The following is a 15,970-nucleotide window of genomic DNA, read 5'->3' on the forward strand; positions in this document are numbered from 1 at the left end:
GAGTTGGATATGACTGAGCAACTGAGCAACTATAACAAAATCAAGATCCTTTAGTTCCTCCTCAAGGGCTATCCTTAATATCCTGAGTCTTATATTTTGAGCCATCTTATAGATACTAAAACCCCCACCAAGCAGAGGAAGTTAACTACATGAATATCAGACTTGACCCACAATATAAGCTGTCATGTTGATGTATGGCAAAACCAATACAATATTGTAAGGTAATTAACCTCCAATTAAAATAAATAAATTTATATAAAAAAATAAAAGAAAAGAGAAAAACTGACCCTGGAGCTAGAGACTAACTTTATATAAAACAATCAAGATGACACTGATCAGATCTTCTCATGACCAGTTTCAAGATGACTGTCAGAGAAGGTTGCTGTGTTTCTGAAGGTAGCCCTGTTCTTCTATCTATGAAAGCTCTTGTCCACTAATTGTCAGTTGGGAGAGTTGGCCTTTGGACAGGAGTCCAGCCTCCTAAATAAAACAAACTTACCTTTCCACCAACCTTGCCTCTTTATTGGCTTTAGAGTGATGAACAGCTGGACCCCTACTTTGGTAACAGTTTTAAGTACCCAATGTTGGGCTTCTGTGCTCTCCTTATATCTGGCTCCCCAGGGTTTTCCCAAGTAGTGCCTCTGGCCATAACAACGTAATGGGATGGCCTTGAAGAGCCCTGCTGCTAGAGGCTAGCTGACCCAAGATGGGCACTGAGGGCATGTTCCTAGCAGCTGCCAGAACTATTTGTTTTGGTGATCCTCCTTGCTTGTCCCAAGCACAGCACTGGCTGCCAACTTACACTTGTCATTGGTGGAATGGAAACATGCATCTGGATGAGCTGCTGAGTTTCAAAACTGAGTAAGTTCACTGGTGTGCATCTGGGCAAACTTCTCCTTAGAGAAGACGTTTAACAGGGCATTTTGTCAATTGGTTCTGATGCTTGCCTGCCTTTGAGGAGCATCTGTGGGCATGAAGTGCTATTTGGGTATTCTGTCAATTGATTCTGATGTGTGTTTGACATCACAGAATATTTGTGTTTGCGAGGTGTTTGGGACTTAGTATTAAAAGGTGTGTGACCATTCTGTCTTCTGTTGTATGAGTATATATTCCATGTGTATGATTGTGTCTTTGTTGTGTTTTGTAAAATGGGAAATTCAAGTTCAACTCATTAGAAAAAATTTACCTATGAGATTATGACTAAAGCAAAAGAAAGACAACCTTTTTAAGGATATTTGAAACAGTATTCTTTAGCCTCTGGAAAAAATTGGTTAAAATTAAACTCTTTTGAAATTCCAAAACTCTTTCTTTCTGCGCAAGCAGTTAGAGAAAACCAGCTTGAAAAATACTATTCTTAGAATTCTGACCCTGAGAGAACAAAAATATGCCTAGGAGAAATCTTGAAGCTGATACTTAACATGTCCTTGAAATACAAAACAGCCCATTTTGCCTGAGACTTTTGTCTTGGGTTTACTAGTAGAACTTGAAAAGATGTTTGGGTTCATTAAATATACATCTTTTACCATATTAAAAAGAAATTGTGCTATGAGAAAAAAACACATGTTTTTAGAGGTTATGGAATATGTTCTTATGCTTGCCAATAGAAAATGCTGGTATAACAGTCCAATTGCTTGTTTCTTGATTTTGTTAAGGTCTTTTAATCTCTAAAAATTGTAATATGTAGTTAAAGCTACTAAAAATGACAAGGAAAGCATTTCAGTGTACAAAACAAGTAGGATATGTGTTGTTGATGAGACAAGGTATAAAGAATGGAAATATATTTTGTTGAGGAAAAATGATAACTTTGTTCCATAGCTGGTTGTTTCTGGATGGGAAAAAATATGGGACAAATCATATGGCTACAAAAAGTGATAAAAGGTTTTTAAGAAAATGAAATTTTGAGAAAAGAATTTTGTACATTGTCAGGAATGATTAAGCTTAGATTGGATTTAATTTGGTAATTGAACTTTGTAATTAATATTAAGCTGGTACTAGACTGGAATTTGGTTTTCTTTCTCTATGTTAAAAGAACAAAATTTTTCTGGAATATTGAACTGCTTTTGATAATAGATTGTAAGTTTCATTCTCTAGATAACATTGAGTATCCTGAAAGGCCCCTAGGCATCTCAGAATAAATTAAATAACTAGGATTATTTGGTATGTTAAATTATATGGAAAACATTTGATAACTTTTAGATCATACTGCTGAACTGGGTAAGAAATTTAAAGAATTCTAATGGATGAGAAGAATTGACTCATTTGAAAAGACCCTGATGCTGGGAAAGACTGAAAGTGGCAGGAGAAGGGGATGACAGAGCATGAGATGGTTGGATGGCATCACCGACCATGATGGTGATGACATGATGGACATGAGTTTGAGTAAACTCTGGAGGTTGGCAATGGACAAGGAGGCCGGGTGTGCTGCAATCCACGGGGTCACGAAGAGTTGGACATGACTGAGCAACTGAACTGAACTGACGGGAAAGCTATTGCTTTACTTCAAGCCATATTTTTGACCTTCAGGTTCAGGAGGTCAAAAAGACTAAACATACTTAAAACAATCAAGATGATGCTGATCAGACCAGTGCATGACTAATTTCAAGATGGCTGTCTGCGCAGGCTGTGCTTATTTTGCATATAGCCACCTCTCTTCACCTATAAAGCTCCTGCCTGCTGCTTGTTGGGAGGGACAGGAGTCGACCTTTGGACAAGTGCTACCCTCCCCCCAACCCCCACCACCACACGTTGCTGGTCTCCTAAATAAAGCAAATTTTGCTTTCCACCACCCTAGCCTCTTTATTCGGAGAAGGCAATGACACCCCACTCCAGTACTCTTGCCTGGAAAATCCCATGGACAGAGGAGCCCAGTAGGCTGCAGTCCATGGGGTCACTAAGAGTCGGACACGACTGAGGGACTTCACTTCCACTTTTCCCTTTCAGGCACGGGAGAAGGAAATGGCAACCCACTCCAGTGTTCTTGCCTGAAGAATCCCAGGGACAGGGGAGCCTCGGGGCTGCCATCTCTGGGGTCACACAGAGTCGGACACGACTGAAGCGACTTAGCAGCAGCAGCAGCCGCCTCTTTACTGGCTTTAGAATGGCAAGCAACTGGATCCCCACTTTCAGTAACATGGACTCAGCATTTTTTTTTTCCCATAATGGAATCTGAGGAAAGTCAAGTAAGAGAATCTTAAAATGCTGTCCATGCCTTACCTACAGTTTTCATGAACTAAGGCTTTATGTGGAAAATTACATTATCCTATCAGCTGGCCACAGAATATGAAGGCTAGACCTATAAAATCAGAGGCTCTGAGGGTGAATCCCAGGCATTAGTACTTTTCAAATCTCCCCAGGTAATTTCAATGTGCAGCCAAGATTGAGAACCACTACTATGAAGAAAAGCAAGACAGTGATAAAGAAAATCTTCAGTTTAGTGGTTGCTCTGGCAGGGGGTAGAGAGAGATGTCTTCAGAAAGGAATAATCAGAAAGTTTTAAATACCTTGGCAATAGTCTGTTACAAAAGCGGACAATGGTATGAGGTGTTTTTCTAATCTTACTATTATAATTATCATGATCATGCTTTATATACATTCATTTTTGAATGAGATGTTTAATTTGAAATAATTTATAAAATTAAAAAAAAAAAAAACTTAGAGCATTTGTCTCAGTTGTCACTGGTAACATAATCATTTAGATGCCACTAACCTAGTATATGCCCTGAATATAAATAGTGAAATTCTCAAAAAACTACTTGGAATAACACAAAAATGTGGTTTTTAAAGATAATTTATTCAATGGAGAGAAATTCCCATAATGAATATCATGGTCTTTAAAACTTTTTTCTTTATACAGTAAGCACCATCTCTTCCCTCCTGTAAATGAAAAGAAACTTAGCATTTTTGAAATTTAGAAATTCTGCCACTGCTGAGCATCTCTGATTCCGTCAGGCAAAAGGCTCATTCTTTGAACTGCTGGAAACCCCAGTACAGAAGAAATGGCCTTTTGTTCTTCTTCTACCACAGGAAATCCAAATAAACACAGTGAAGACTGATTCCATGGCTCTTCCTCTATTGCTTGCAAAGTCCAATTTAAATTTTGCATCTAAATCTTATGTTCTGCCATCATGTTCTGTACTATGCTTAGTCACTCAGTCCTGTCTGACTCTTTGAGACCCATTGGACCGTAGCCTGCCAGGCTCCTCTGTCCATGGGATTTTTCAGGCAAGAATACTGGAGTAGGTAACCATTTCCTTCTCCATGACATCTTCCAGACCTAGGGATAGAAAGTGCAGTGACTCCTGCATCTGCTGAGTTGCAGGCAGATTCTTTTCCTCGTGAACCATCAAGGGTGCTCCTAAATCTTATGTTCTCCCATCATGTTCAGGAGAAGTAGAGGGAAGTGAAAGTCGCTCAGTCGTGTCCAGCTCTTTGCAACCCCACGCAATAGTCCATGGATTTTCTAGGCCAGAATACTAGAGTGGGTAGCCTTTCCCTTCTTCAGGGAGTCTTCCCAATCCAGGGGTCAAACCCAGTTCTTCCACATTGTAGGCGGATTTTTTACCAGCTGAGCCACCAGGGAAGCACAGTGGCAGACTTTACTTTTTTTTCCTTTTCTCTTCTAATCCTGTTTTGTCATAGTGATATCTGGTTCCACCTGAACTTAGTAAAGTGAAAGTCACTCAGTCGTGTCCCACTGTTTGCTGCCCCATGGACTATGCAGTCCATGAAATTCTCCAGGCCCAAATACTGGAGCGGGTAGCCTTTCCCTTCTCTAGGGGATCTTCCCAACCCAGGGATTGAACCCAGGTCTTATTCATTGTAAGTGGATTCTTTACCAGCTGAGCTACAAGGGGAGCCCAAGAATACTAGAGTGGGTACCCTATTCCTTCTCCAGCAGATCTTCGTGATCCAGCAATTGAACAGGGGTCTCCTGCATTGCAGGTAGATTCTTTACCAACTGAGCTATCAGGGAAGCATGATATATCATGTTATATCATCATGTTCAGAGGAATACTAAATCACTGTTTATATCTCACAAAAAAATCATCAAAATGGCAGGTTATATCAGGGAAATTTTTGAGGGATTTGCTATGATTATGTCAAGGTTTTATAAGTCATTGAGATAAATCTAGTGACACTGAAGTGATTATACTTGTTTTGACAATGATGGCTGTTAAATCGCTCCTAAAGTAGATATTATCACTTAATTATTTATTTAAATTGCCATAGTTTTCCAGATTGAAGTAAGACACTTGAAAGATAATTACCACAAAGATAGTATTGCTGGTCTGTTCTTTTTAAAGGGAAATAATGAGAAAGAAATAGTAACAAGAAGTCTGAGGTTAATACACTTCTAATAATAAACACTTAGAAATATTTTCTGATGAGAATGATAACAGTGATGTTGTCTGAATCAGAGACTGAGGAAGTATCACTAAGTGGACAGGGGTCCCTAAACAGCAGTCCATCTGGCTTATCCCTAAGTTTGTAAATAAATTTTTATTGGAATACAGTCATGACCATTTGTTTACACAATTCCTATGTCAGGTTTCATGCTGTAAAGACTGGCAGAGTTAAGTAACGACAGCAGTGAACTTTGTAGCTACTTAATTTCCAGGTAGCTCAGTAGGTAAAGAATCTGCCTGCAGTGCAGGAGTCCTGGGTTCATTCCCTGGGTCAGGATGATTCCCTGCAGAAGGAAATGGCAAACCACTCCAGTATCCCTGTCTGGAAAATCTCATGGGCAGAGGAGCCTGGTGAGCTGCAGTCCATGAGGTCACAAAGAGTCAGACACAACTGAGCAACTAACACTTTCATTTTCACTATGGAAACTTTCACTGATCTCTGAATTAGTAGATGGGGGTAGATATTTGATTTGGATTCTCCTAGCATTATTTTAACATGGTAACTTTGAACAAATTGCTTCTATCTCTCTTTCTTAGTTTCCTCTCCTCGAATATTTCTGAGTTATATAGCATAATAACTTCTATATAGTAAACTATGTAAGTCTTTGATCTTGTTATGATCATAAAAATTTAGGTAATGTAACATATCCTGAAAAATGTACCAAGATTATTTTAAGAACTTAAAATTCAAAGGGACATTTTAATGCAATTTTATTGGCAATCATTTTTACAGAATTTCTGGAAATGTCTTTTTTTTGCAGAAAGCAGCAGTTCTCCATTTCACTACAGAACTCCTAAATTATATGTCCAGCATATCTAACTTCTCAGAAAGTTACATTTTTTAGATCAATCTTTGTTAATCTTATCCTTCACTTACAAATACATTCTTGTGCTTTTCAGCTAGTAAGATTCTTCCTCTTGTAGAATTAAGTAATTAGAAAATTTTTGCTTCCTACGATAGTCTACAAAAGCCTAACTGAATCTTCCTTGGCATTTCCATTTTCTTTTTTCTTTTACTTTATTTGTTAAAAAACAAAAAAAAGAAGAACACTGATGTACCAAGGATTTTGGGTGTTTGCTCCTTAAGTCATTGTTTCACTTTGTTCCACTCTAGATAGAGAAGAAATACATTATGTTATGAATTTTACTGTTTAGATAGGGCCACATTTATATGATGAACCGATGCTGGCTGAAGTTAATGACGCAGGACTGTCCACACACTCCTTTCCACTGGGCCCATTCTCTATGGCACTCCTTGCCAATAAGGGAAACACTTGGCAATGACATAGTAAATGACAAGATTTTAACACTGCCAAGGGACTATGTGAGTGCTTAATGAGCCATTTCACTTTGTGAATGTCTTACTCTTTGCTCTGTGGTGTTAGGTCAGTGGGCAAATTGGAACTATAAAGTCTAAGGCTGCCAAAAACATCTCTGGTAATAGAGTGAGAATTTTTTTATCTCTGTGTCTTTATTTGTGTGTTTATTTGTGCATGTGTGCTCAGTCGTGCCCAACTCTATGCAAACACATGGACTCTAGCCCTCCAGGCTCCTCTGCCCATGGGGTTTCCCAGGAAAGAATACTGGAGCAATTGACATTTCCTCCTCCAGGAGACCTTCCTGAACCAGGAATCAAACTTGCATCTCTTGAGTTTCCTGAATTGGCAGGCGGATTCTTTACCACTATGTCACCATATTGTAAAGTATTTCTCATGTCATGTTTCAAAAGACAATGCACTGTTCTATCAGAATGGCCAATATTCTCTTTTGTTAATGGGTTCAGTTCAGTCAGTTGCTCAGTCATGTCCAACTCTTTGCAACCCCATGAATCGCAGCACACCAGACCTCCCTGTCCATCACCATCTCCCGGAGTTCACTCAAACTCACGTCCATCGAGTCGGTGATGCCATCCAGCCATCTCATCCTCTGTCATCCCCTTTTCCTCCTGCCCCCAATCCCTCCCAGCATCAGAGTTTTTTCCAATGAGTCAGCTCTTCGCATGAGGTGGCCAAGTACTGGAGTTTCAGCTTTAGCATCATTCCTTCCAAAGAAATCCCAGGGCTGATCTCCTTCAGAATGGACTGGATCTCCTTGCAGTCCAAGGGACTCTCAAGAGTCTTCTTCAACACCACAGTTCAAAAGCATCAATTCTTTGGCACTCAACTTTCTTCACAGTCCAACTCTCACATCCATACATGACTACTGGAAAAACCATAGCCTTGACTAGACAGACCTTCATAGGCAAAGTAATGTCTCTGCTTTTCAATATGCTATCTAGGTTGGTCATAACTTTCCTTTCAAGGAGTAAGTGTCTTTTAATTTCATGGCTGCAGTCACCATCTGCAGTGATTTTGGAGCCCCAAGAAATAAAGTCTGACACTGTTTCCACTGTTTCCCCATCTATCTCCCATGAAGTGATGGGACCAGATGCCATGATCTTCGTTTTCTGAATGTTGAGATTTAAGCCAACTTTTTCACCCTCCTCTTTCACTTTAATCAAGAGGCTTTTTAGTTCCTCTTCACTTTCTTCCATAAGGGTGGTGTCATCTGCATATCTGAGGTTATTGAGATTTCTCCCGACAATCTTGATTCCAGCGTGTGCTTCTTCCAGCCCAGCGTTCCTCATGATGTACTCTGCATATAAGTTAAATAAGCAAGGTGACAGTATACAGCCTTGACATACTCCTTTTCCTATTTGGAACCAGTCTGTTGTTCCATGTCCAGTTCTAGCTGTTGCTTCCTAACCTGCATATAGGTTTCTCAAGAGGCAGGTCAGGTGGTCTGGTATTCCCATCCCTTTAAGAATTTTCCACAGTTTATTATGATCCAGATAGTCAAAAGCTTTGGCATAGTCAGTAAAGCAGAAATAGATGTTTTTCTGGAACTCTTTTGTTTTTTCAATATCCAGCGGATGTTGGCAATTTGATCTCTGGTTCCTCTGCCTTTTCTAAAACCAGCTTGAACATCTGGAAGTTCACGGTTCACATATTGCTGAAGCCTGGCTTGGAGCATTTTGAGCTGTACTTTACTAGCATGTGAGATGAGTGCAACTGGGGGGTAGTTTGAGAATTCTTTGGCATTGCCTTTCTTTGGGATTGGAATGAAAATGGACTTTTTCCAGTCCTTTCGCCACTGATGAGTTTTCCAAATTTTCTGGCATATTGAGTGTAGCACTTTCACAGCATCATCTTTCAGGATTTGAAATAGCTCAACTGGAATTCCATCACTTCCGCTAGCTTTGTTCGTAGTGATGCTTTCTAAGGCCCACTTGACTTCACATTCCAGGATGTCTGGCTCTAGCTGAGTGATCACACCATCATGATTATCTTGTCGTGAAGATCTTTTTTGTACAGTTCTTCTGTGTATTCTTGCCACCTCTTCTTAATATCTTCTGCTTCTGTTAGATCCATACCATTTCTGTCCTTTATTGAGCCCATCTTTGCCTGAATTGTTCCCTTGGTATCTCTAATTCTCTTGAAGAGATCTCTAATCTTTCCCATTCTGTTGTTTTCCTCTATTTCTTTGCATTGATCGCTGAGGAAGGCTTTCTTATTTCTTTCTTCTTGCTATTCTTTGAAACTCTGCATTCAGATGCTTGTATCATTCCTTTTCTCCTTTGTTTTTTGCTTATCTTCTTTTCACAGCTATTTGTAAGGCCTTCCCAGACAGCCATTTTGCTTTTTTGCATTTCTTTTAGTTGACCCATTACTGGAATTTTGGGACTGAATTATGAAAATAATTTTGTAACTTTCCCTTGGAATCAATTCCCTGTTACTCCCATATCCCTCAGCTGTGATGTGAGTCGTTTATGGTTTATGCATATCAACTAGGTAACAGCATTGGCAAAGATGAGCTTCATCACTCTCTATCCTCCGATCAGCAATAGGAATAATATGAGTAGATAACAATAAAAAGGAAATATCCCAGAATTTGAAATCTGATGAAATTGTAACAAAAATAAGGGTTAAGTTAACGTAAATACTATCAGTTTAATCATAATGGTTGTATTTTCTCTCTCCCTCTCTCTCTCTCTCTCTCACACACACAAGCAATAGTCTAGTTTCTCCTTGTCTCTTACCTGTTTTATTACCCTTATAAGGGAATCCTGTGGACAGAAGAGCCTGGGGGACTAAAGTCCATGGGGTCACAGAAGAGTTGGAAATGACTTAGTAACTAAAGAACACCACCAGAAGTATAATATATTTCGGGCTGAGACACTATGTTATGTTTGGTAAGAACAACGGATTTTAGAGTCAGACTTCCTAGTTTTGAATATTATGTAGACTGCTTAGTAGAAGTGTAACATAAGACATATACTTTTAATTTCTCTAAAGGAAAGTTTTCTCACTTATAAAACAAAGATAACAGTATGTGTCCTTCATAGAATGATTGAATATTAAAAGTTATAAAGCATACACATTGCTTATGACAGCCCCTTGAATACAAAAAGCAACATCATAACTTATTTAAATAATAAAAGAAGGATTTCAACTAAAGTGAGTCAACATATTGACTTTCAACCTACTTCTGATGCTCCTGCACTTGTTCAGTCCTCTGAAAATGAACAGAAGTCTAGTTGGTTGAAAGAATGGTTGGCTAACTTAAGAGATCTCCTCATAAACAATTTTCCTTAAGAGCCAAACTCTTCACAAAATATGTTTCCCCAATACCTATCATTAACATCCAGATTGTCAAATTAGATGAGATTAAAATTTTTTAATAATCTCATAGAGTTCTGTGGGATTTACTTCATCCTGGTCTCCAGAAGCCATGATGTGACATGGTTAGGTATTATACTGTCGTATTCAGGTCATGTTAGCTCACTAGGATATTTCCTTTATTTTCATTCATAAAAGCAATAGTATAGAAAATGTATATAGTAAAAAATTAACATTTTCAAATCAACACCCAGCTTTGTCAAACCGCAGCATGTTACTACATTTGCTTTGAACCATTTTTAAAGAAACAACATGTTAAGGTTGGTGATTCCAGCTTACCTTTTCAATTCATATTCTGTTCATAGTACCATAATTCCTTGCTGAATTTAATCACCATTTTTTACATTTATACATTGTTTATATAATTTCTGTAAGTGTTTATTACTTTTGCTTCATGAATCCTTAAATTATAGATAGATGATAGATAGATAGATGAATAGACTGATTTATAAGTAGATAGCCATGCATCCAGTATTACTGAATGTCTTACAAGCCTTGGTAATTTATACATTCTCCTCTAGTTCTCACTTTTCATTCAATAGTTTTGAGTCCAGCTATACACTATAACAAAATTTATTCGTTCTGTTCTTGATAGACATTGGGTGGTATCCAGTTTGGAACCATTACCATAAGGAACTGGAATTATATACTTGAATAAATGTCTAAGGGTCTGCATTTTTATTGGATAGAATTCATAGTCTCTATAAGGTATAGCCTTTCAATATTATTGGATATTTTACTAGTGACTGGCAGGGTAAGAAAGTTCCGACTGCCACAAACTGTTTCTAATATTGATAATATCAGACATTTTATAATATTTGCCAACTTGATAAGTGTAACATAGAATTCTCATGTTAATTTTTATTTCTATAATTGTTTGTAAGATTGAGCAGCCTTTTTTTAATGATTTTAAAAATTTTTATACTCTTGAATGAATTGTGCATATCATTTCACTATTTTTATTTAAAGATTTTTTCATACTAGTTTTTTCTTTTACAAGTTATTTAAATATTCTCTATTGGAGAAGGCAATGGCAACCCACTCCAGTGTTCTTGGCTGGAGAATCCCAGGGACAGGGGAGCCTGGTGGGCTGCCATCTGTGGGGTCGCACAGAGTTGGACATGGCTGAAGCAACTTAGCAGCAGCAGCAGCAAATATTCTTTATACTATTCTCTTGTCAACTTATTCATTGAAAGTATTTTCCCCAGACTGCCTTCCTTTATCCTTTGTATCTTTAATTTTCTCACAACAGTTATTTGAACAAGTTATTATTATACTACCTTTATTAGCAGGTGACCAAAAATATATATCACATCTATTTTCTCTATTCTGTGGCTTCATATAATAGTAAGATTTGCAAGATATTTACATTGATTTTCCCTAGGTAAAAAAAAAAATCTATTGTGGAGAATTTGAAAGCTAAAAAGCAGAATATAAAAATCCGATATAAAGACATAGTTATTCTTGATATTTTGGATCTTACTTTGCTTTGATATTGTGACTATGATAAACAAAACAAGATGTGTAGGTATAGACTTAATAGGTGGAAACAAGGCTTTTGGCAGATATTGCTGGATTGCTGTCCAGAAATGTGTTATATATACTCCCTACAGGAGATCGGTCCTGGGTGTTCTTTGGAAGGAATGATGCTAAAGCTGAAACTCCAGTACTTTGGCCACCTCATGCGAAGAGTTGACTCATTGGAAAAGACTCTGATGCTGGGAGGGATTGGGGCAGGAAGAGAAGGGGACAATAGAGGATGAGATAGCTGGATGGCATCACAGACTCAATGGACATGAGTTTGAGTAAACTCCGGGAGTTGGTAATGGACAGGGAGGCCTGGCGTGCTCCAATTCATGGGGTTGCAGAGTCGGACACGACTGAGTGACTGAACTGAACTGAACAGGAGTATATGCAATTTTTAATTCTTAAAAACTTCATTAAAATCGGTTATCAGCCTGGTGGCTCAATTGGTTAAGAATCTGCCTGGAGTGAGGTAGACTTGGCTTTGATCCCTGGGTCAGGAAGATCCACTGGAGAAGGAAATGGCAACCCACTCCAGTATTCTTGCCTGGAGAATCCCATGGTCAGTGTAGCCTAGTGGGCTAAAGTTCATGGTGTCACAAGGAGTCAGAAATGACAGAGCAACTAACACATACATTTTTTAAAACAGTTTCACAGACTGGCTGGTGAAGAAGAAAACTTTGTTCTTTTAAATCATAACATTCTCGGTTCAGTTCAGTTGCTCAGTTGTGTCTGACTCTTTGCAACCCCATGGACCGCAGCATGTCAGGCTTCCCTGTCCATCACCAACTCCCAGAGTTTATTCAAGCTCATGTCCACTGAGTCGGTGATACCATCCAACCATCTCAGCCTCTGTCATTTTCTTCTCCTCTTGCCTTCAATCATTCCCAGCATCAGGGTCTTTTCCAATGAGTCAGTTATTTGAATCAGGAGGCCTAAGTATTAAAATTTCATCTTCAACATCAGTCCTTCCAATGAACACTCAGGACTGATCTCCTTTAGGATGGGCTTGTTGGATCTCCTTGCTGCCCAAAGGACTCTCAAGAGTCTTGTCCAACATCACAGTTCAAAAGCATAAATTCTTTGGCTCTCAGCCTTCTTTATAGTTCAACTATCACATGCATACATGACTGCTGGAAAAACCAAACCTTTGACTAGATGGACCTTTGTAGGCAAAGTAATGTCTCTGTTTTTAATATGTTGGTCATAACTTTTCTTCCAAGGAGCAAGTGTCTTTTAATTTCATGGCTGCAGTCACCATCTGCAGTGATTTTGGAGCCCCCAAAATAAAGTCTGTCACTGTTTACACTGTTTCCCCATCTATTTACCATGAAGTGATGGGACTGGATGCCAAGATCTTAGTTTTCTGAACGTTGACTTTTACACCAACCTTTCACTCTTTTCTTTCACTTTCATCAAGAGGCTCTTTAGTTCTTCTTCACTTTCTGCCATAAGGGTGGTGTCATCTGTATATCTGAGGTTATTGATACTTCTCCCAGCAATCTTGATTCCAGCTCATCCAGCCTAGCCTTTCTCATGATGTACTGTCCATATATGTTAAATAGGCAGGGTGACAATATATACCCTTGATGAACTCCTTTCCCTATTTGGAACCAGTCTGTTGTTCAATGTCCAGTTCTAACTTTTGCTTCTTGACCTGCATACAGAATTCTCAGGAGGCAGGTCAGTTCAGTTCAGTTCAGTCACTCAGTCATGTCCGACTCTTTGTGACCCCATGAACCGCAGCACGCCAGGCCTCCCTGTCCATCACCAACTCCCAGAGTTCACCCAAATTCATGTCCATCGAGTTGGTAATGCCATCCAGCCATCTCATCCTCTGTTGTCCCCTTTTTGTCCTGACCCCAATCCCTCCCAGCATCAGAGTCTTTTCCAATGAGTCAACTGTTTGCATGAGGTGGCCAAAGTATTGGAGTTTCAGCTTTAGCATCAGTCCTTCCAGTGAACACCCAGGACTGATCTCCTTTAGAATGGACTGGTTGGATCTCCTTGCAGTCCAAGGGACTCTCAAGAGTCTTCTCCAACACCATAGTTCAAAAGCATCAATTTTTCAGCGCTCAGCTTTCTTCACAGTCCAACTCTCACATCCATACATGACCACAGGAAAAACCATAGCCTTGACTAGATGGACCTTTGTTGGCAAAGTAATGTCTCTGCTTTTGAATATGCTATCTAGGTTGGTCATAACTTTCCTTCCAAGGAGTAAGCGTCTTTTAATTTCATGGCTGCAGTCACCATCTGCAGTGATATTGGAGACCCAAAAAATAAAGGTTGACACTGTTTCCACTGTTTCCCCATCTATTTCCAATGAATTGATGGGACCAGATGCCATGATCTTCGTTTTCTGAATGTTGAACTTTAAGCCAACTTTTCACTCTCCTCTTTCACTTTCATCAAGAAGCCTTTCAGTTCTTCTTCACTTTCTGCCATAAGGGTGGTGTCATCTGCATATCTGAGGTTATTGATATTTCTCCCGACAATCTTGATTCCAGCTTGTGCTTCTTCCAGCCCAGCGTTTCTCATGATGTACTCTGCATAGAAGTTAAATAAGCAGGGTGACAATATACAGCCTTGACATACTCCTTTTCCTATGTGGAACCAGTCTGTTGTTCCATGTCCAGTTCTAACTGTTGCTTCCTGACCTGCATATAGGTTTCTCAAGAGGCAGGTCAGGTGGTCTGGTAATCCCATCTCCTGAAGAATTTTCCACAGTTTGTTGTGATCCACACAGTCAAAGGCTTTGGCATAGTCAATAAAGCAGAAATAGATGTTTTTCTGGAACTCTTATTTTTTCGATTATCCAGTGGATGTTGGATAAATTTGATCTCTGGTTCCTCCGCCTTTTCTAAGACTAGCTTGGACACCTGGAAGTTCGTGGTTCATGTATTGCTGAAGCCTGGCTTGGAGAATTTTAAGCATGACTTTACTAGCATGTGAGATGAGTGCAATTGTGCGGTAGTTTGAGCATTCTTTGGCATTACCTTTCTTTGGGATTGGAATAAAAACTGACCTTTTCCAGTCCTGTGGCTACTGCTGAGTTTTGCAAATTTGTTGGCATATTGAGTGCGGCACTTTCACAGCATCATCTTTTAGAATTTAGAATAGCTAAACTGGAATTCCATCACCTCCACTAGCTTTGTTCATAGTGAGCTTCCTAAGGTCCACTTGGCTTCACATTCCTGGATGTCTGGCTTTAGGTGAGTCATCACACCATTGTGGTGACCTGAGACATGATGATCTTTTTGGTATAGTTCTTGCCACCTCTTCTTAATATCCTCTGCTTCTATTAGGTCCTTACTGTTTCTGTCTTTTATTTTGCTCATCCTTGCATGAAATGTTCCCTTGGTATCTCTAATTTTCTTGAAGAGATCTCTAAGGTTTCCCATTCTATTGTTTTCCTCTATTTCTTTGCCTTGATCACTGAGGAAGCCTTTCTTATCTCTCCTTGCTATTCTTAGTCTTCTAATCATAATGAAAACAGTGCATTTTTCTTATAATTATTAATCTCTCATATCTTTGATAAATCATTTTATGATTAACTGCCCATTTAAAATGATCCTAGTGATTTTTCTACTTACTTCCTTGACTCTGTATATTAAGGTTAATAGGCATAAATCTTTAATATTACATGTTTTCTTTTTTGCTGTACATGTTCAACATAAAGTTCTTACTATTTTATATGATACTTTAAAAGTATTATGTAGTTGAGTATATTGATCCTTTTTATTTATGCTACATTTTACTTCATTTGTTAGTGTTCTTCATATTGAAATCAATGAATTGTTCTTAGATATCGTCTATTTAACATCTTTTGATACATTTTATTTTTAAGTTAATAACCAAATTTCTCAATTTCAAGCTTTGTAAATTCCTTTATAATATATATTTTGTATGTATATTAAAATTTACTTCCCATCTGCTTATTCTTTGAAGCTTACTTCATGCCCATATGGTTTAAAGAACTACTGGAATTTATCCTATTTTATTCCTGATTCTGAGAAAGATTGAAGGTGGGAGGAGAAGGGGCAGACAGAGGATGAGGTGGTTGGATGGCATCACTGACTTGATGGACATGAGTTTGAATAAGCTTAGGGAGTTGGTGATGTACAGGGAAGCCTGGCATACTGCAGTCCATGTTCTCGCAGAGTCGGACCCGACTGAGTGACTGAACTGAACTGAAGTGTTTCCATTCTTTCTTTAAATAGATTTTTACATTCCTCACTTTAAAATTATTTTAATTGAGACCAAGCCTCCTGTCTGAAATACACAAAATGTATCTGATAGCAATCTCTAAAATTAAATGAA

The 15,970-nt window shown here is 38.7% G+C and overlaps 1 long non-coding RNA gene across 2 annotated transcripts in view; it reads left to right on the plus strand.

Moving 5' to 3' along the window:
- Positions 1 to 572: 572 nt before the first annotated feature.
- LOC132345068 (uncharacterized) overlaps positions 573 to 15,970 on the plus strand; it is a 56,226-nt gene continuing 40,828 nt past the window's right edge. Inside the window, exon 1 of one of the 2 annotated variants that reach the window (XR_009494170.1) lies at positions 573 to 861. This is a non-coding gene — a long non-coding RNA (uncharacterized lncRNA). The remainder of the gene's footprint in view (positions 862 to 15,970) is intronic. The other variant, XR_009494169.1, reaches the window with a different exon arrangement.

The sequence above is a fragment of the Bos taurus genome, chromosome 4 (genome assembly GCF_002263795.3).
Source record: "Bos taurus isolate L1 Dominette 01449 registration number 42190680 breed Hereford chromosome 4, ARS-UCD2.0, whole genome shotgun sequence".
NCBI classification, from domain to species: Eukaryota; Metazoa; Chordata; class Mammalia; order Artiodactyla; family Bovidae; genus Bos; species Bos taurus.